The following is a 23,160-nucleotide window of genomic DNA, read 5'->3' as shown; positions in this document are numbered from 1 at the left end:
GCAGGTGACTGAGGTGTGGGTGTGATTGTGTATCAAATGATAAGAGCTATTCAGTGGGCTGAAAAGTCTGGAACAGTTGGAAATATAATGGTGAGGAAAGAAAGCAATTTATCATGAAGTGAAAGATAGAAGGGAAATATAACAGAATGAAAAACAAACAGAATGTATTATTTTACCTTGAAGATCATAATTTCATCCAATTACCACCTTCAACTGTAAGCTTACAAGCAACACACCACTCAGTGTGTGTTGGTGCCTCAGACCAAGTAAACCAAATGAACCAAAGGTAAACTTAGAACATAATGGGTGAGACGGGACACAGGACTGGAGGGTGACATGGACATTACTAAACAAACACGTGCAGACGAAGTCCTTTTAAAGTCATCAGCATTTATATACTTGTAATGCATCACTGTCTCTCCAACACGCACACGCCGGGATCTTCAACTCCCCTTTGGTCCACTTATATAAAGCCAATTATTATTCACCACCTTCCACCCACCCACACACTCCTCCCCTCTGCCTTAGCATCCACCCACCGCTGTATCCAGGCAGAAGCCATTAGAGACCACACACAGCAGGAACACTGAACCATTTATGGACACAGGACTATTCATGTCACACACACTGTGTGTTGGCTCAGCATGGTGGGAAACACATGCTGGTATCTGCTGCTCGACTGTTATATTCGCTTGGAATGTGACAGGAAGTTGGTCAAACTGAGCGCTAATAAAGTTTAAATAATCTGCAGCGATGCACAAAAAAGTCACTCTGCAGTCGACTGAGTGACAGAATGAAAGTGTCAGCTGAAACGATTTAAAAAATCACACAAAGAATCGGCCCTGGCTTTAAAAATGACTAATCAAACAGAACTGACCTACACATTAATCAAAAAGCAATGTTTACAGAAGAAAGGCAAGATACAGTCACTACTACAGAAATATCGCTTTACCAGTGCCCACAGCTCTGACATATGCGTCACTTTCAGTCAGAGTGAGACTGCAAATACATTTATAGTTGAATTTCCTTAAAGGCATTTAAAACGATCGACTACTGTAGCTACAGACATACTTTTCATTTATCATCTAATCACATCGTGAAGCCTCTAAACTCGCTTTTCTGTAGTCTGCTCACATGTGCAGAATGCAGAGGTATGCAGTATGAGCGACATCTTCTCTCAACACATACATGCACTAAATTGCATAAGAGAATTCTTGTGCATACATGACTGGAGTGCTATGTACAGTATATAGAGCTTTTTTACTCTGAGCACATTTAATACAATATCCGTTCCCTGTTCTCTTTCATAATATAAAATAGCAAGATTAAAGGTGGGGAAGGATTTCCTCTCACTGTGGGATCAGTAAGCTCCACATTCAGATTGTTTTGGTCTCTTCTTATCACTTCCCTGGGAGACATATTCCCCAAACTATTAAAGTATGGCCAAATTGATGCTGGTAGGAGGAGAGGTTTTGGCATTAGAGTAAAATAAAATTGTCTGTCCTGGTAAAAGACATAAAATGGAAAATATGTCTCGACTGCAGTAACTTCCAGAGAGCCAACCAACTGTGCTCATGTGAGGCTCCAGTTCAAGTCTATTCGTAACATTTGTGCTTGTTTGGGAACGACCAAAGAGATGTTTTTGTGCCTCTGCTACAGAAAAATACTCACTTCTTTGCTTCGAGCAATGTTTACACGGAGCAGGAGAAAAATTGCTGTCCGTTTATCTTTTCATTCCATGCACGCTCTTTCTAATGCATGCAACACCATTAAATATACCTCATTATTATAAAATAATGAGGCACAAATATTAAAATAACCCTGTGCCTCAAAACAAATCGCTGCTGTATACATAACATGGTTCACTAGAAAACCAAATTATTCTTCAACAAATCATCAAAATGGTCTTTAAAATATTACAACTATTGCATTAAATTTTTTATATGACTTGGCAAATGACTCTTTTGTCACACTGCTGTACTGTTAATAAATACTAAAATAGTAAATAGTTGGTTTCACAGGTTACATTATTTTATTTTTCACATTTTTAATGGGACGAATTGGAGGATTTTGCCAAGACTGAATCCAAACAAAGACCTGTGACCAACATGCCACAAATCTAGCCTTATTGATTTTGTGTCTTTTTCACACATAGAGGGGGTGTCAGCCTTTCTAATAAAATATTGATTATGCTTCAATCATCTTCACCCAGCATCCCGAAGCTACTGGTGTGCAACAGTCTGTGTTGTTCAGTGAAAGTAATGGATTGGATTGTCGGGTAATAACATTCAGGCTCAGAGGCAGGATTTAGTCCCTGGAGGTAACAAGGTTACAGGTTCAAATCCCGCGGGTGCTGCCATCTACATTCTACAAACAGGCAGACAGGAAGCCAATAGAAATATGAAACCTCTGGCAAACAATGTGTACGTGATTAAAGGAAGCTGCACGTGGGGGGTGGCTGATGCAGGGACACCGAAGGACAATCTTAGAATGTATCTTAATCATTTTGTAGAGGAAAGCAGTCAGTGGAGATTCAAGGCTCACAATATAATGGCAGCCTTTGAGGTACGGGTTTACAAGGAGGCCCCAAAAAAAGCAGAAGTCATGATGGATCAGGTTTCATGTTGCATAGTTAATAAAAACCTTGTTAATGTGGGCGTGTGTTTGATTAAAACAAACATTTTGTGATAGTCTCAGCCAGTCCCAGGATTTTGTCAGTGAGCGGCACATTCAAACTTAAAGTAGGGGGCACTCGGCAAAACAGAACAACTGCTTAGATAGAAATCCAGTGTAGGAACGAAAAGTACGATTTTCAGGCGAAGCCTCGATACAGATGTATTACTGTAACCTGCATAAACAAGAGTCTAGCATGGTTTCGTGTTCAACAAATGTTTTACAAAGAAATGCAAGCAGTATTCAGTGTCTTTACCCCTATAGTACTTCAGTATTATGCAGGAACACGTAAATTAATATTATACAACCGGGTCATAATTATTTATTTATGTGTATCTCTCTTTAATGTTGCAGCTGGAGATGATTTTAAGTACTTGTATAGTACTGGGTAGTTTTATCTTTAATAATAGTGCAGCTTGCATGAGTAAATCCAAATGTTAAAATCTGCAACAGAAGAAGAAACCAAGCTTTAAACTATGTGGCCTTACATGCAGGAAGGTGGTAGAGTAGAAGAAATAAAAATACCTGGAGTATAATAACATTAAAGCGAGCTTCAGTTGAGTAAATGCATGAAGTTACATATCCACATGCTCATGCAGTGGTGCTTTGTGCTGTGAAATGAATATTGTTGTAGTCCAAAGATATTGGTGTAGGTGGGACACATATTAGTGTGCTGATGCTGTTGCTCTAGAGCCAGTCTCAAAGTCACGCTCCGCGCTCACTGGGATGTATTGAATCAGTAATCAGATCATATTTTTTTAAAAACACTTTAAATTTTTAAAAAGTAAAAATTGTCTGTGTTAAACCTTTTGCTGATGTTGCTTTATAATATACAGATTTCTTAATGTCATTTGCACTACTACTTGTTAGAATTCCATATTACACAGTTGGACCTTATTATTTTTTGTTATTTAATTTGGTCTTGTTCTTATTCTTTCCATCTCACCCAATCACTGGCATCACACCAACCATCTGCATGTCCTCCTTCACTACATCCATGAATCTTCTCGGAGGTCTTTTCCTTCTGCCAGCACCGTCTTTGACATCCATGGTTCAATATATCCATTATCCCTCATCAGCACATGCTCACTCTCATATATAAAAATTATTAGGCCTTCACTTAGGCCATATAGTACTTCTACTTATAAAAAATTTATTTTTGTTGTAAATTATACCGTTTGTATTGTTCTGCTACTGCTGCAAGAGTAATTTCCCCTATGGTATCAAGTACAAAGTGGTATAAAGTATCCAAACATTCTACAACCTACTGCAAAACAGGGAGAAGGACAGAAACCACACTTTTAACTCAAAGAGACTTCATCTATTTTACCTTTATGGGGTTAATGAAGTGATAGTCACAGATAAATTTAATTTATATTTCAAACAGACCTCTCACACAGGGCACAAGCTTGGACGCAAACACCCAGAACAGATATATCGACTGAAGGAAGAAATGTTGCTCAGAGGTGTAATAAAATGTGATCAAATGAAAGTAATAAAGTATTAATGAGGATGAGATAATTCAACCGGGCATAAAAATAATCAATGTGTGCGACAATGGAGAGGAAATGGCCACTTTCACTGGCATCTCATCCTACTGGACCGCTGCCCACATCGTTAGAGGTGATTCCCCAGTCAAAAATATATCTCATACTTTGAGCTGTCCCTAATCACTGTCTCCATTACATTTCAGGGATGGCGGAAAAGAAGGAGGAAGGACAGAGAAGTATAATCACGGATGTAAAGTGCACGAGGTTGACTACTTTTTTGAAATAACAGCAAGTGTTCTGGAACCAGAAAGAGAAACGGTGAAAAACAGAGGCGGTATAGGCCAGAGAGACCAAGAAGACAAGGATGATGAAAAAAATGAACGAAAGGATGATGTAAAATGATAAAGAAAGAAAACACGAATTCTGTGAGAAAAGGCTTCCTTGATGTTGCTTTTTTAATAAGAGGTTAGAGATTGATTAAATTTAGAGATGCACTGATGCGCTGTCAGCTGATTCACTCGCTGGGTAAACACCTTGATTAATGTAAACCCAGTGTATCTTCTTTTCTCTGAAACAAAATGGAACATGCGCTGGGCTGTGACTGTTTCTGTTTTAATTATAATTCTGATTGCACTGCAGCCATCTGCCGTTTCATCGATCCAATAGCTTTGCATTAGGAAGTCTTTTTTTGTGCTGCAGTGATTCCCATAAAAGTAATTATTGTTCAGCATTAAATGGATTCATCTTCAACACAATCAGCTCAGCTCTGCTGTTGCAGCTGGTTTAGATGAAATACTAAAAGAAGCTAAACACAGCTTAGTATGATAGTATGATGCAAACATTTACAAAATAATTTGGGGGAATACTGTATACATTTTAACTGAATGGCCAATGTCTCGTAGATTTAAAGAAGATGAATCATGTATATCATGAAATCTCATTTTTTAGGAAGATAATCAGAAATGGGAGAAAAAATGAAAATGGACAAGCATTTATATCACTTCTCTGTTACTGACAGCTCAAACATTTTACAATTATTATTTAGATTAATACGGTACGCTTAACACATTCTATGAACTTTAAACACTTTACCTAACTGTCTCCACATTTAATCTAACAGGCTTGTTTTTGGACTGTTGGAGGAAGCAGAGTATCCAGAAGAAATCCACACAAGCGCAGGAAGAACCTGCAGACTCCACCCAGAAAGGCCTGAACCAATCAGGATGCTGAAACGAGAAACCTTCTGGCTGCAGGGCAACAGTGCCAGCCACTGCACCACAGTACCGTCTGATAGCTCTAATCAGCGCATCTCTAACTCAAACACCAGTTTGCTGTGTTTGAAAGTTGGTGTGGTGACTGTTTAGGGATCAATGCAGATTACAGCTATTACAGCACAGCAGTGCCGTGGTTAGCACTGCCACCTCACAGCAAGAGTGTCCTGGGTTTGTGATGACACTTCACTACTTGTAGTTGACAGTCGTGGCTGGAAATGGTTGATTTGTGACCATTCATAACTGTTGCCACATTAAAGGAATCTTATTCAGAACTCAAATTTGATCACTACAGTGATCGAAAGCAAATTGAAAAAACTTCTTCAATTCAACAACACTGCAGATACAACACAACTAGATGCAGAAACCAGTAACAACAAATCCCTCCTTTTTGCTGTTTCGTATTTTCACTGTGTTTTCTAGATTTGCTTTGATCTTTTTGTTTTTACGTTGCAATCTAGCATCATCCAACATCTGCCTGCATTAAAAGGGACTGAATTAGAGAAGAGCATCATGGTGTCACCTTCTTTGTTCAGGTGACATTTGGCTGTTGGCAGTTTTATAAGGAAAACTTAAAGGCAAAAGAACATACAGCTGTCACTTTCTCCAAACACTTTTACTTATTTCCACTGGGTCAGTACTGCAAACATGAAGTCATGTGGTAAGGTTTACTGAATGAAGCATTTAAAAAAGAGAAAAATGGCACAAACATGGAGGAAACAGCCTGTTGATTGTTGGCAACAAGTCCCTGTTCTCCTGATGCATGCTGCTACATCACACACAGCCTGGAGGGATGACTCGCACACATTTTCTATTTGTTCAAAAAAACCAACTGTCACACACACACACACACACACACACACACACACACACACACACACACACACACACACACACACACACACACACACACACACACACACACACACACACAGCAGTCCTGGGTTTCCTGGCTTGGATGACGGCAGTGAGATGTTCAGTATTCAGAGTGAAGGAATAAAACCAGTGAACAGGGCGAGCTGGCTTCAGTAACAAAGCAGCCTCTTTGTGACTCGCTCACTGGGACTCGTGTGTGTGTGTGTGTGTGTGTGTGTGTGTGTGTGTGTGTGTGTGTGTGTGTGTGTGTGTGTGTGGCAGGATCTCTCCTCATAAAGCATTTGTTCATGCATAAAGCGACTGCACATTAAAACTTTGCGTACTGTAGACGGCGCTTCTACGAGCATATGCGTGACAACACAGCTTACTCACGCACAAACGCACAAAGCCATTTTACTTACCCAAACCAAACTCATGGGGTCGTGGAGGAGTTCAGCTGCCCTGCAACAATCAAGAAAATGTGATGAGGAGACGGCCTGAACAGAAAATTACACACATTAAAACAATATTAGCATCTTGAACACATCCTTGGGACAGACTCTCTAAAATGCACCTTTCAATCATAAGCTCAGAAAGTGGTTTCTCACAGTGCGGCATCCTCCTTTACTGAGCCAGCTTCTCTTCTACCTTAATGTCCTGAGACACTTAACCAAAGTAAACAGATCAATGAAAAGAAATTGCTTTGTTTCACTGTTTGGCTGTAAAGGATTTGTCTCCACTGCACCTATAGAAAACCACTGAGAGAATCAGCGGCTAATATTTCTATTGAGAACCTGGCACACTCTACAGGTTTCTACTGATGTGCCTTTAGTGCTTGTTCCTTCAGCACACAAGCACAGAATATCATTTTGTGCTCTGATAGGTTTTATCACTGGCTACTTTAATCCTTTCAGATTTTAGTACCTCATATGTGGTATTCCAGCCCCTGTAATTGTGCGTTCTTTACTCTTCCAAGTGTCTTGGTAAATAACAAAGAGTTTAAAGGAGCTGCCAGGGTAAATTAAATGTTAAGACGGAGAACATACAGCTTTTAAAAGTATGGGAATTTAAACGTCTCAGTGGCTGCGTGGGCTGATGAAGCGACGGCTTGCCAAGACTTCAGCAGCCTGCGTGTCTTTCCTGAGGTAGTGATGAGGATTCCTCTCTCCAAGGTAAAGGGTGTATAGATTGGATTATTGATCGGTGTGCACAAAAGGAAGAGAAAAGGAAGTGTATGTGAGAGAGAGGGAGAGAGAGAGAAACAGGAAGGAGGGAAGAGAGAACGGTTCAGAAAGCCAAAGCAGCCAGCTGGTAGATGAAAGCAAGCTCCATAATGACGGAGAGAGGTGAGTGTTATGCCACACAGTGTTTTTTTTAAAGATGCATCAGGCTGTTCTCGTTCTGTCAAAGCTGCTGGCATTTACACACAAGGTGCCCTTCAGTGTCTGCGCCCTGATGCTCCTGGTTACGGCAGGTTAGGCAGACGTGTTTGTCACTCCCAACTCAGTGTCGTCTCTCTCTGCAGTTTGCCTTTTGCCCTCAATCCCCCCAAGCAGTCGTGTTAGATGGCTGTCCCATCCCTGAGTCTAGGGTCTCTTCCTTTACAAAGGAGAGTTCTTCCTCCTCACTGTCACCAACTATTGCTCATAAAGGATTATCGGATGATTAGGATGTTTTTTGTTTTTTTTTACTGTTTCAATGTTTTTTACCTTACAGTACTTTACTGTTATGTAGGAGTATAGCGTAACTGAGAACATAGGTTTTATTCGATGGGAACAATCTTTGCTCACAGATTTGATCAGAAGTCAGTTACAGGCAAGGAGTAAGGATGTCTGGTTAAAGATGACTAAGATGCTCATTTCCAGCTTCATCCCTTGTCATAAACAAGCTGATTCAGTAATCACAAATAATGTGCTTTTCATTGACATCATTATAATAATAAGTCAGAAAAAAAACTATCTGAACTTTCAAAGAGATTACACTGACGTCACTGTTTGATACATACATGTATCTATGCCATTGTGCCCTGTGGACGACAACAGACTAGTGTCATTTTGGCCTGACATTCTTAATTTAATTTCATTATTTAATGACATAATTTTCTGTCCATTGCGTCTCGATTCATCACTCAGCAATTCCAAAATAACTTTTTGCATTTTCACATCACTCATTTCTCCCTCGTGATGTGAGTTTGTGAGATTCCAATACTATTCTTTCAAAGAGCAGTGCTGCATTAATGACAGATTACATACTAGCAAATTGGATTTCCACTTTCATTTAGCTTTTCTTTTTTTTTTTTAACTTTTCTGTTGCAGTTTTGTTAATTTTAGGCAATTATGTGATTAAACCCTAGAAAAGAGTTTTGTATTGATACATTTCATCACACCTACAAGCCAAATGTCTTCCACCCTAACTGGAAACACCTGCAGAGTTCATTTTTGCTCCAATGGTGATTATGTCAGCAGAGAGCGAGCTCTTTTGCAGTCCATTTGTGCACCAAGGGAAAAAAGGGAAAATGCTGCTAAGTGCTTACTCAGTGTGTTATTATGTGACACTTAAGGGCCAAGCATCAGAGTGTGATGAGCTGGTAGTCAATGAAAGTTGGTAGGAGTGATCAGTGCCGACAGACTTGCTGCAACATCAAGGTGTAACAAACTGAAAAATGTGCGAGTCCCTGAGTGGAGCCAACAGGACCAGAAATAAACTACCTAAAGGCTGCTGATGATGATCCGAAGGTGACAGATGAAATGAAAGCAAAGTTGTCCATCTCCTGTGAGCCGGTTCAACAGTCAAAGACAAATCTGCTGCTTGTTTTTGCCAACAAATTTGCTGTCCTGTCTGTTTGACTGTAACAATTTTGTGTGTACCCATCTTTAAAAAAAATAAAATCTCCTTTAAATATTTGAGGATATAATTGTGTTCTCTGGTTGGATAGTATATTTTGCAAATTGAAAACAGCTACTGTATCTGGCTGCTTGCCACGCCAGGGAAACCTTCCCTGCTTCGATGTCCGACCGTGGATGGCTGCCAGACTTTCAACACTCAATTGGTGTTTCCCCAAAGTAAGATTGCTGGCATGCAAAGGATCCCAAAGCTAGACAAAAGCACCTGCTGCTTAAAATTGCTCAATTACTTAATACTCAATACAGCAGCTCACCTGTTGCCTGGAGCCAAAAATGCACCAAAACAATTAAAAAGTGACATGATTGTTAAAAACTCTAAGGAGCTTGGAAAGAGAAGCGACTGGACTTCTTTAAGTTTTTTCACCTCTCATCAGCGAGGTTCTAAGACCAAATGATGGAGAGTCCCAGGTACTCTCTAGTGGGGGTGTCCCTTAAGAGAATCATTGACCCACTACTGGTGATGTGCCTCATCACACGAGTCGGGGTGTGAAAAAGGCTGTGGGTGATTATCAATAGAGGTTTCGAGTGAAGCCACTGTGAGAGCTTGCCCCCACCCTATCATGAGATCAACTGACGCAAAGTGTGAGTGGGCATTAAGGAGGCTGGGAAGGATCTCAAAACTGGATTATAGATGGCAGACAGTTGGTGTCGTAAATCAACGCCTCTGTTCAAAGATAGACGTTCACAGTAGACATAGATGCTTCTTTCACTCCTCTTTCAAACCATCTGTCTTCTCTTATCTGGATCCAGCGTAAGTTTCTGGACCTCTTAGATTTCTTAGATGACCATGACCCGGATGACTGAAAACCTACACAGATGATTGTTACCGATTTTTTAAAGTTATTTTAATAATGATTCATTCAGTGGGTCAAGTGCTAAAGATCTTTACAACATTTCAGTGTTTTTTAGGCTTCTTACCACCTGATGCCCAAATGCAGAAGCAGTAATTATTGATTTTGATGTGACGCTCTGGTTTAAAAGCCACTGTAATGAAGCTTTTACTTAAATATGAAATATGAACAGTGTGAGTCCACTCCTGCTTTTAGAAAACAAAATATGCTCCTCTTAAACTCACTAAATGCTTCTGTTTCATTGCCAATGTTCCAGCAACTTCTGCTATTCACTAACAGCAGTAAACTTATCACAGCGCTACCATGTAGCACAATGCCACCCAGCTGACAAACAGAGAATGCACTATTATATTTTTAAGTGATTCAGGTCAAATTATACTAAAAGATTTTTAGGATTCCTAATTTTTCAATGTTACAACACTCCTGAGTTTATTCTTTGTTGGAATTCATCACTTTTGGTTCAAGTCAAATTAACCAAAACAAAAAAACTTCTTAATGGCCCTCACTGTTCGAAGTAATCTACTCTGATTGTGTGCTGATTTAGAAAGGCAGCTCTACAAAGGTTTAAGAGAGAGAGAGAGAGAGAGTGAGCGTGTGTGTGTGTGTGTGTGTGTGTGTGTGTGTGTGTGTGTGTGTGTGTGTGTGTGTGTGTGTGTGTGTGTGTGTGGTAAGTCAGGCAAATGAAAAAGAAAAGTCAACTAGCAGGAAGGTGATGCAGTTAGTGCATCTGATGTGTTGTGGTCTTGTTTCTTTCTTTATCTGTCAGCCACATTTTGTCTTCGCTGTCTTGTTATTATGCTGCCAGCATAAGTGTGCCAAACACACATACACAAACACACCCACACACACACACACACACACACACACACACACACACACACACACACACACACACACTTACTTCTAGGACAAATAATAATGCCATGGAGTGCAAAAGTAAACAAAAGAGGCAGGTATAAACCTATATAAGGACACAAACTACACACACAAAACACACACTTCCTGTCACAGGGCAGATAAAATAGCTGGAGCGCCGCAGTAAACAAACATTGTAGCATCCCGGGCAATAACAGAGCCGCGTTTCAGCAATCGATAAAGAGAAGCATGGCTGACACCTTCACGAATATGAGATGCTGGTTCACAGGCCACTTCAAGCAGCTAACACAGATTCTTTCTGCTGCTCTCTAAAGAAACCACCATCATGTTTGTGCAACAATCCCAATGTAACACACTAAGAACCAAAAATGCAGGAATTTAGCTGCAGAAGCAATGGCTCCAGGATTTACAGCCCTATTCCAGAGAAGGTAAACTGATTGGTGCTGAAAACTAGATGTATGTTAGATTTTCTACACATTCCATAACTTTCACTTTGCCATATTTGTTCTGGTTAGCCCATGAGCCATGTTAATCTTTTTTGGAAACACATTTTTTATCCATTTCCTGTGTCCTGGAACTTTGTTTGATCTTTGCAGCACCGATGTTTTACAAAAAGACTTCCAAAAAGTTAAGCCTTTCAATTCAGTTTTATTTCATTAGCTGGGCCCACGTCCTCATTTTAGATTTGCTAATGTTTTTAGGAGATAAAGGCGAATCGCTTAAAACAACACATCTCCCCTCTCATGTTCTGAATTCCCCTTTCTTAAAAACCCAGAGAGATTATAGTTGCCCTACATTGAAGAACACCAAACCCTCTTCCTATTTTATTGCTTATTTTCATCAACAATTCTGCTAATCTTGTGTGTGTGTGTCCACCCTAGGGGAGCTGGTGTACCACCTTCTCCCGCTAGTTGGAAGCAACTTTTACACACATTTCTACACTCCTCTCTTTTTTTTTTCTTTTCTTGTTTTTGTTCCCAATTTTCAACATTTTTAACCCCATTTTTCACTGTTTTTACAGACACATCAACTTTTTCCACACAACCATTCTCTTTCATCTCATAACATACTTGTACTCGCATTTCTTACCATACAGTCAAATATTGAGTTTTATCTCTGGCCACTGGGTGAAACGTCCGCTGCTACTGGATCTAGATCCCATATTTACATTCAGAGCGTCCCCTGCAATGGCCTTCTTCCCTTCTCGGCAAAAAAGTGCTAATATACCGTCACTCCGCACACTGTATTGTGCAGACGTGATTATCAACAGTGGACTTGAACCACCGTTCCCTGTGATGGACCGGTGTTTTTGCAATTACTTTCTAGCAGACGATTGCTTTTCTTTGCACAACACCAGAACCGAATACAAGCCTGGGGACTCGAACCCCAGGATTCTCCTCCCAGAGACTCGAACTCAGCAAGCACTTCACGACTCGGCAAGACAAAAAACTCCTCATGACTGTATACAAAGTTAGCTACAACTCACCCATCTGCAGGAGTTCTGTTAAGTCTAATTGTTGAATGTTGCCATTGTGTTTCTTAAATTTGTACAGTCTTAGTTTAAGCAGTAGGATCAAAGCCATTCCTTTGATTCTGACCACCTCTCCAGCCACTCTGTGCTGGGGGAGGTTTTATTGTAGATACATCCTATCTGAAAGATCTGTTTCTTTTGATGTAAGCTTCCTGGGTTTATGACCCTTTGGTCAGCAGGAGGTCTCACACACACACATTCTCACATAACACACACACACACACACACACACACACACACACACACACCACACACACACACACACACACACACACACACCACACACACACACACTCAGTGTATACATTTACATACAGTGCCTTGTCTTTGTAACCAAAGGGGGGTTGCAAGGGGAGGTGCTTTGTAAACTATTGTTTGAAGTTTGTCAATAAAAGGCAGCGAGAGGAGGCCACCATTTTGGGGTTCTTTGTCGTGCTGGACACAGACGAGGCCTCCCTTTTGCAAGTAATGGATCGATCGACTGTCTTGTTTTCTTCATGATGAATAAGTCTCTAGAATTAGCGGGGTTTGTGGAAACACAGACCCAACAAGTTCCCTCAAAGTTGATGGTCTCGGTGGTGACTGAAACACACGGTTCTGTGACTCCTCCAATTCCTTCGCTTCAAAAGCTGGTAGGACCATCCCATCCTCATCGCCATTTTGTTGTGGAAGTTTTCCATTTAAATAAAGCCTGCAGACGAGCGGTAGCTAACATTCTTTAATCAAAACACACAAAGAACAGACAACCAAGCTTGATGAAGTCCCTGCATGACCACGGGACAGACGGTCAGTAGAGTCTCCCTGAGCCTAGTATGGCTCTCAGTTAATCAAGACATGAGCTGCGGTTTGGGGAAGGCCTCAATGGGGACTGGTGGCAGCTCCCGGGCCTGGCAGATCCTCATGTACTAATAAAAAGTGAAGAAGTTTGCAGGGGGGGCTATACATAATACCCAGAAGGTGCGTGTTTGGAAGTGTGGTCACACTCCTGAAATCCAGATAATTTATCTCCAGTTTTTTACTGCCAACAGTCACCTCAAGGTGCTGTATACTGTATGGAAAAGACAGCAATTAAATTATTTTTTGGTAGAATTAATTCAACAGTCATGGATGGATTTGGTTGAAAAAAAAAATGGGACCAGAGGTCAGTCCACCAAGAAAGGGAATTTAATCAGATCTGGATTCATGAATGTTGGATGGATTCTTTACTGTAGTGAGATCAGAGAAAACTGGACCTTATGCTTCAGATTTTTACATCTTCACAAATTCATCTCAAACTCATCACAAAAATGACACAAACTAATCCAGTCAGGGACTAAATTCACCCTGCTGCTGAAATTATTACTATGAAACGTCTCTGGAGTCACTCGCAGGCAGATCGGCCTTGTTGTTTACAACCTAAACGAGCTAATTTGTAATTACAGTTTGTGCCTTCCTTTCTTTTCTAAAGTGAAAAATGTTGTTTTTCTACCAGCAGGAAACTTCAGTTCAACAATTCAACAGCGTCTCATTCTACAAACATTTTTCTCTCTACTGAACCAGTCACAGCACACGTCACATTACAGCAGACCGGATATTAAAATGTCAGACGAATTATTTCAGCATGATGCCCACATTTGTGTCTGCTTCACCTTCTGTCACTGGGTTATTCTTTGCAGAAGACAAAAGAAGAAGAGGTAAAGAGCAGATAACAGGTTCAACTCGGAACTCTAATGGTTGGTGAATATTATCACTCTGGTATTTTGGCTCATTAGAACATATTGCTACTCTTGTCATTCAGAAACCTATTAGCACCAAACCTACAGGTCCAGACTCACACTGCTGTTAAACAGTAATGAGTACACTGAAGTAGAGCTGGTTGGATGGCTGTATACCTGATGTGATGGAGAGAGACAGCAGATTTTAGTCTAAGGGAGACTGATGTTTTCTCCATCACTGTCTTCTTAGAAGTTCCTAATTAAAGGGGTTGTTGGACTACTTTTAAGGGATATACCAAATTAAGAATAATTACCGAGACATTTCTGATTCAATAACAATCTTAAGGCAAAAAGAAAAGACCAGAATTCAAGATGACAAGTAATCCCTTTAACAGCATGTGTTGATCAGTGGGTGGTGGGGAGGTCTGGAAAGTGATTTACAAGTCGCAGCAGGCACCAGACAAGAAATACTGTGATGAAAGAGGCTGAAGGACAGAGAATCATTCCCAGTTTGTAAGGATGTGAGAACATCTGTGGACAGTCAGAGCCCAGATTGCAATTTAAATGTTAATGGATTCAAAGTAAAGCAGGCAAAGTGATAATTACAAGTGAAAGGGGAAGCTACTTTCAGCAGCTCCCTTATTTACAAAGGTCATCACAGCAGATAGCGCCACATGTTTTTTAACACCAGAGATTGAACCAGAGTTGTTTAGGTAAGCCACTACACTATGGAAGTGCTAATTCTGATTACTTTTAATAGGTTATTTTGCTTTGTTTAATTGGAGTCTTCTCACATGTGCACACACTTCCTGCTTTTTTTTTTTTTTAAATTTTACACTCCTTTCATGTTGCAAAGTACATATGGCAGATATATGATCTTGCAAATAGAAAAGCTGCTATTATGTGAAAACAAAGCTTCTCCAGACATCACCTGATAGGTGCAAGTGAGAACACAAGTGTTCAGCATTAGCTTGTTTGTAACCTCCCAGCTCACGAGCACCAAGCCAGTCAGATTACAGCAATGTGTACAAAGCACTGTTGGCTGCTTGATGCACTCACCGCTCGCAAAATATATCCTTAATGTCGAGGGTTTCACTTCCTGGTTAAATGAATGTTGGAATAACTTTGCATCACTGCGGACATAAAGTTATGTTACACTAGGGCTGGTGCTTTGATCTTTACTGATTGGTTTAGGCAAATCAAATCCTCGCTGTCAGAAATTGGTAAGAATCTCACATTAGATCGAAATGGAGTGCCGTGCGTTATTAATTGTGATTTTGGGCTAATCACCACAAATATAATTAAATGAAAAAGCTACTTAAGGGGTGACAATGGAGAGATAATCCACAGTATGTAGATAAAAAGTAATTTAAAAAAAATCACTTTGAACGGTCAGTGAACCCAGAAAACGCAATGTATAAAAATTAGTCTATAAACTAGTTACTACATCCTCACACATGGTAAACAGGAGGATATTAGCTTGCGATGACAGCTTCATAGCTAATGGGCTCCCATGTCTTCACATAAACATCATTATTCTTATAAATCTGGCTTGTTGTCAGGGTTAGGTCGCTGGCAGCCAGACGATACTCTGGGTACTTGATCTATTTGTGTGCATGTTCGCCTCATTACTCAGAGTGTGAAGAGCAAATCTTTGGTTTTCGCAAATGATCTGTTACCTGTGCTGCTGCAGTTCCCTAACGAAGAGCTTTCCAGATTAAGGGCCAGACCTGAAATCTCAACAGGCTGAAACGGTGCACAGAGCTGCTCACAGCAGAGCTCGCTCAACAAGGAAGGTCAGGAGTGATGGAAGGATGAAAAAGATCAAATTGTTAATATAAATTGAGACTTTCATTTCATTTACATTAGTGGAAATAATGTTTTATTTTCATTGCTGATGCTGCCCATTCAATGCTGAGGTTAATAATTACAGAAACACAAGTTTAATGTGAGTCTTAATGAGAAGCAGGGTCGTATCGTATCGCATTGTTTTGCCTTTATGCCGGTTCCAAACAGCTGACAGCGTCCCGCTGATGTCAATTATACAACCAAACCAGAGCAGTCAAATACCAGCTCGCTGCAGCATGCAACAACATTTTCCCATTTGAAGAGAACATATTCATTTAGTGGTTATGAGGCCATTTTCACAACCAACTACACTCAACAAAAATATATAAACGCAACACCTTTGTTACTGCTCCCATTCCCCATGGGATGGACGTAGAGACCTAAAATTCATTCCAGATACACAATATAACCATCCCTCCCAAACAGTGGTCACAAATCAGTCCAAATGTGTGGTAGTGGGCACATCTGCTATATTGAGATAATCCATCCCACCTCACAGGTGTGCCACATCAGGATGCTGATCTGACATCATGAGTAGTGCACAGGTGTACCTCAGACTGCCCACAACAAAAGGCCACCCTGGAATGTGCAGTTTTGTCTCACAGCAAAATGCCACAAGCAATGAGGGAGCGTGCAATTGGCATGCTGACAGCAGGAATGTCAACCAGATCTGTCGCCCGTGCATTGAATATTCATTTCTCAACCATAAGCCGTCTCCACAGGCGTTTCAGAGAATATGGCAGCACATCCAACCGGCCTCACAACCGCAGACCTCGTGTAACCACACCAGCCCAGGACCTCCACATCCAGCAGGTTCACCTCCAAGATCGTCTGAGACCAGCCACCCAGACAGCTGCTGGAACAATTGGTTTGCACAACCAAACAATTTCTGCACAAACTGTCAGAAACCGTCTCAGGGACGCTCAACTGCATGCCCGTCGTCCTCATCGGGGTCTTGACCTGACTCCAGCTCGTCGCCGTAACAGACTTGTGTGGGCAAATGCTCACATTCGATGGCGTCTGGCACGTTGGAGAGGTGTGCGCTTCACGGATGAATCATGGTTCACATTGTTCAGGGCAGATGGCAGCTGAGAATGTCCCAGTTCTTGCATGGCCAGCATACTCACCGGACATGTCACCCATTGAGCATGTTCGGGATGTGCTTGACCGGCGTATACGACAGCGTGTACCAGTTCCCACGAATATCCAACAACCTCGCACAGCCATTGAAGTGGAGTGGACCAACATTCCACAGGCCACAATTGACAATCTGATAGACTCCATGCGACGATGTGTTGCACTGCATGAGGCAAATGGTGGTCACACCAGATACTGACCGGTTCTGGGTCCCCAGACCCCCAATAGCGCAAAAAAACTGCACATTCCAGGGTGGCCTTTTGTTGTGGGCAGTCTGAGGTACACCTGTGCACTACTCATGATGTCAGATCAGCATCCTGATGTGGCACACCTGTGAGGTGGGATGGATTATCTCAATATAGCAGATGTGCCCACTACCACACATTTGGACTGATTTGTGACCACTGTTTGGGAGGGATGGTTATATTGTGTATCTGGAATGAATTTTAGGTCTCTACGTCCATCCCATGGGGAAAGGGAGCAGTAACAAAGGTGTTGCGTTTATATTTTTGTTGAGTGTACCTCACATTACCGTCTTATGGCACCAGAAATTTTTATTCCCTGCATACAGAGTGAAATCTCTGAAAAAGATTCAAACTGAAGAATGACGACTGACTCTGTGAAGGTTAGTTATGCTGATTCTAACAGCAGAGGAACCTCCCGACCTCCTCACTGTGTTTTCTTTCACCTTTACACTGCAGAGCGGTCATGCTTTTTCTTTATTCCTGTCAAGTTTAGCCCCTTACATAGGTGGATGGTCATATTACACATGGCCAAACAATGAGATCAGCAGATGTGAAAGTAATTTCTGACATAAGAGTTTTGACTTCCAAAGGCTCTAAATTCTCTGGTTCTGATATTTTCTTCTACTCTTTGTCATCTCAACTGTTGGTCAGGATTTCACTGAAATGTTGTATGTAAAACATGGACCCACTGTGATGTCATCCATTGGTTACCTACTTAAAAAACTGCCCCCTGCTGTCTATTAGAAAGAAAGCAAATTTGAGGCTCTGAGAATGAAGCCACACCCACCACCAGCTTATCCCTTTGCGAGTGGTCGCTAATTAGAAAAAGTATGTTTTAAAGGGAGAAGCGCTATAGTACAAGGTTCAGAATGAGGTGAATAAGGGATATTTTTGAACTGTGACGTATGCAAAGCTATTGGAGTGTAAGACTAAAGAAAATGGAGCTGGAAATGAGCTTATCAGGGCCACTAAAAGGTCTAATGAATGAGATAATATTGACAGGCCTTCATTAATTTTGTCACAGTTACAGGTCCGTCAGACGCTGCTCTGACGTCAGAAACAGGCTGCTTTACCAGACTGACTTCTTCCCAACTTCTTAGTTGTATATCTGATATACAGAAAAGGTTTAACAGAATCTAAAAAATACAAAAGGACCTTTTCTGCTCCCCGTATTTGTAATCAAAAGATTAGAGGTAAAATCTAATTTTAAAACACAAAGAAAAAAACAAAGAAGTTTAGAGGCAAGTGAAATATGACCATCTGCTTCATCCCATCATCGGCTGAAAGCCTATAGACACATTTTGGCACGATGACTGAATTACATTTGGATAAATCCAATTAGCTCCAACAGTGCTGTCATGGATTCTCTCTGATGTTTGGTGTCCCAAAAAACTCTGGAGACAAGGGGTACTTAGAGATGAATAAAATGCAAGTGAGCACAGAAACGGAAATATTCCCGATTTGTCTTCATACAGTCACACGGCAGATTTGAGTAGCATTTAAGGGGATGAAAGGGGGCAGATTCACACTGATAGTTCAACATCGTCATATTTGTTCATACATTTATAAAAAGGCAACTTAAAGCAGACGGTGCAGGGCGAAGTCACACACATATTTCACTTCAATGTCTATAGAGTAATGAGTCCACATCTACAGAGGTCAGTAATAGCTATTTCATGATCATTTTCCAACTTGGTTATAACATTAGATGAGTCTGAAAGTCATTTTGTTTTAATTTACATGCTTAATACTCTCTGATGGACCACTCAGGGCACGTAGATTTAATTTCAATATCAAATGTGCACAGAAATATCCCCAGGTTGTGTGTGAGTGAGTCACTGGAACATTGCAGGTAAATGTCCTGGGAGAAGGAACAGATAGCTCTATCATGTCAGAAGCACATTTATCATGCTGATAGCAGGCACTTCACCACTCAGCTAGGTACATTTAACACCTCACTGAGGAACATCTTGACTCTAATGTGCTTACACAAGCAGAAACTTGAGGTGCGTTCACAATAAGACACTTCTTAACTCATTATTTTCTCATTTGTCTCTTCCTTCTCTTTGATCCTGATTCCATGTTCTTCTTACTTGACATTCTTTGTCTCTTTCTAGAGGGAACCAATTAATCAACCCTGAAATTACTTCATCAAATCAAAGATGACAGAACAACAATTCTTTATTCTTTAGATTATAAGACTGTGTTGTGACTCTCTCCCTCATCAGTCAAGGTCGCGTCGACCGAAGATTGTTGACTTTTGCCTAACTGGGCGAAGGGACACTTTCTCTCGGCTGAACACGGAACACACACACACACACACACACACACACACACACACACACACACACACACACACACACACACACACACACACACACACACACACACACACACACCCTCCAAACGCCTTCGAAGCTTATGTCTTCTATGTAGTGAGATGTGCTGATTCATGTGCTGAGGTGTTTTTTTGTCTGTTCTCAAACTGATCTCCCTGTTGGAGCTCAGTCTGGGGGGAGTTCTTTTTTCTCCTCGTCTTTCCTCAATTTGTGCATTTTCCATTGTTATACCTCTCTGACCTGTCTTCCCCATGTGATGCTGTAATGTGTGTATGGTCGGAAGGGTAAGATGGCGCTGCCAAAGGTCGGCAGCCTTAACCCAACAAATTTCCCACGCGTGGGACTAATAAAGGTTATCTTATCTTATGAGGTGTGATTATTTAAAAGAAACTGTTGAACTTTAGCAGATCGCCCCCTCAAGATAATTTTCTTGTGCACCTCTGGTCAGTTTACAGAACACCATTTTGAGAATGCATCATTGAAATGCGTGTCTGTTCTTATGTACTCTCCCACCTGTGAAGCACACTGGATGGCTTGACAAAGTCCCTGGAAGGAAAATCTCTCTCACTTTCTCTTTTGGCAAATTGGCACAAATTAATGTTGGTTTCTCAAAATTTTCTCCCTCAGACACATCACAGTGGAACTCCATACTGCCAGTTTAACCTCTACAGGAATGTTGTGCATGCTCCTAGTTATACTCCTGACCTGACAGTCCACTTTTAGAGCTTCATCCCAAATGTAGGGCTGTAGCCGTGGAGCCAGCTGTTGTGTTCACGACGAGTTGGGAGAAGATCATCTTCAAGAGGAAATCAGCCACTTTTACAGAGTCTCTGAATTTTTTAATTGCTCTTGCAGTCACAATGCATTGTGTCTCAGTTATGCATTACATGTCCTTTTGTGCGTCGCTTCCACGTTTTGCAGAGGCAAAGCATCAAATGTGTTTAATACATGTTTTGCTGTGATACTGGGTTGATTAGGGAATTGGGTGAGATCCATAAAGGGGCAAATAAACTCTGATCTTTTCCTAACCAGGTGCTTAATTCTAAAGCAAGTGAAAGCCGAAATAGAAGAAAGGGGAAAAATATTGAAGCTGTTTGAAAAACACAATACCACAGTCTCCTGGATGATACACTGGGTCCATTATTGCTCAGAGATCAATAGAGCCTGCCATGCCTGGTTTTGGCCAAAGGACATCTAGTGTGTAACTATGAAAACCTAATGCGACAAAGTCCTGTTTGTAGAGGACACTTTCCAAAATGAGAAACACAAGGTGTTGATGCTGGTAGTGTAAGACCTGGATAAGCCTTTTATCTGAAAACTTACACACTGGCAAAGGTTCATTGTTATCTTCCCTGCTGTTGTTGCCTCATGGCACAACAAGAAAATGAGTTTAATAGGTTTTTTACGGACCTTCGCAAGGATGTGTGTTTAATGACTGAATATCTCCACAATGAGTGCTGACACATGCAGCTCATGGACTGACTTTAGCTGAGAATTAACATTGATTTTACAATATTCTGGCTCCAAGCAAGGTGTGTGTGTGCCTGCTGGTGCCATTATGGCTATGTTCACACTGCAGGTCTTAATGCTCAATTCTGATTTTTTGATCAAATCCGATTTTTTGTCTGCTTGTTCACACTACAAATAAAATGCGACAGCAAAAGCGTTCAGTGTGAACGCTCAAAGCGGCCCGCATGCGCAAAAGAAGACGCCACACACAACGGGCTCTGTTTAGACCTAGACCAAACAGTATTGTTTGACAGATGGCCGTTAATATAAAGACTTTGGACTTTACGTTTCCCAATTTTTGCTTTAAGTTATTTTGTTATTGACATAATAATGTAAATAACCTAATAATGATCCTTATTGCTGTTTTAGAGGAGCGGTGCTTCAAAGGATAGTTGCAGATTTCTGTCAGAATCTGCAGATTATACAGTACAAATAAAATGTTCACGTTGTCTTCCCAACAGCTTCATTAACATCTACACTGGATGGCCAGGAAGCGTTCACGATGTCTTCTTGGGCGCTGATAATTAGCGTCTGTCTTGTGTCAGTGACGTAAAAGACGGATTTAATGCGACACGACCGTTCAAATAGCAGTCGCTTTCTAAAACATCAGATATGTATCGGATTCAGGACCACATACAAAAGTGACCCAGATCGGGTTTGAAAATATCGGATTTGTGCCGTTCACACTGTCAGACCATGATTGGATATGGGTCGCATAGGGTAAAAAAATATTTTTTTAAAAAAAATCGGATTTGATGCGCTTTCGCCTGCAGTGTGAACATAGCCTAAGTGATTTAATGAGTCATGGGTGATTTAGCATTTACCAAGTAATGTGTCTGCTTTCTAACCACCATGTTTAAATTCAATTTCAATTGAAAGGGCAAAGAAAAAGCTTGTTTATTTAAAGGTAATATTACCGTTCAGAGTGGTATACTGTCTGTTAAAAAGTGCGCACACACACACACACACACACACAGCAGAGTCTGACAGTGAGGTAATAGGTTAAGGTGAAGGTTATAAAGCGTGAAGCAGTGACTGAAAAAATACCTCTGGCGTGGTTTTTCAGTGTGTTCTCTTTTATCGCCCTCCCAGGATTGTCATGGAAAACTGCACCACACTGCAGGCAAGATGGAGGTAGCTCCAGAGTGAAGGAATTGATTTCAGTTGAAAGTGATTGTTGCAGCATGTTGGAAAAAGATGGAAAAAAAAGCTCAGAAAATCTGCCTCAAGTGGAGCCCACAAATTCAGTTTCATATATGCAATCACTACCCAAGGCAAAGCAGCCATTTATGACAATGATAGGTGTTCTCATTTTGAATTGCAGCTGTTAACCTGAACCTGAATGACAATGCTGCGTCATCTCTGGGCCCCTCCAGGCTTGATTGATTGGTTCGCTTTATTGTTATTGTAAAGCAGGGAAGCAAAACAATGGAATTACCTATTTAATCTGGCTATTACTGCTTTCCCAGTAGAGGCTGAAAATTGCAGGAAAACCACCAATAATAAGAGAATTGATGGACCTGTTCTTGTTACATCCTCTCAGCTCTGACCACCTCCACTGACCAATGGCAGCAGCCTTTTCCTTTTTTTAATGAATGCATTATTTAGGCCTTCATGCTTAAACAGATGGTAGGCAAGAGATCAAAAGGTTCAAGACTCAAAGTGAGAAATGGGAAAGTATGCTGTCAACTATCATGATGCATACCAAAATAATAATGCAGGAACAACTATATGCATGTGTCAAAGAAAAACCGACGGGTATATATCAGGATAAATGATTTTAAAGGCCTGTGCGAGACACTGATGAGGAGTGGTAAAACAGAAGAACAAGTGAAATGCATTTTCCAAGTGCAGGCAGAAAAATAAAAAAGGTGCTCTAGGGAAATGGCATGTAATATTAGAGGAAGAGGATGAGAAAACACCACGGCTGTGGAAATA

At 40.9% G+C, this 23,160-nt stretch overlaps 1 protein-coding gene across 7 annotated transcripts in view; it reads right to left on the bottom strand.

The window, feature by feature from the left end:
* The window catches only part of slc8a2b (solute carrier family 8 member 2b), a 201,535-nt gene that overhangs the window by 136,661 nt on the left and 41,714 nt on the right, over window positions 1-23,160 (bottom strand). For 3 of the 7 annotated variants that reach the window (XM_080888611.1, XM_080888617.1, XM_080888614.1), the window contains exon 2: window positions 6,712-6,751. The gene's annotated coding sequence lies outside the window, so the exon portion shown is untranslated. Of the gene's footprint in view, window positions 1-6,711; window positions 6,752-12,405; window positions 12,996-22,269; window positions 22,361-23,160 lie in introns of those variants that run through there. The other 4 variants (XM_080888612.1, XM_080888615.1, XM_080888613.1 and 1 more) reach the window with 2 other exon arrangements.

Source organism: Rhamphochromis sp. 'chilingali' (genome assembly GCF_963969265.1).
Source record: "Rhamphochromis sp. 'chilingali' genome assembly, chromosome: 8".
Lineage (NCBI taxonomy): Eukaryota > Metazoa > Chordata > Actinopteri > Cichliformes > Cichlidae > Rhamphochromis > Rhamphochromis sp. 'chilingali'.
Note: the sequence above shows the minus strand (reverse complement) of the source record. Positions and strands in the feature narration are given on the sequence as shown.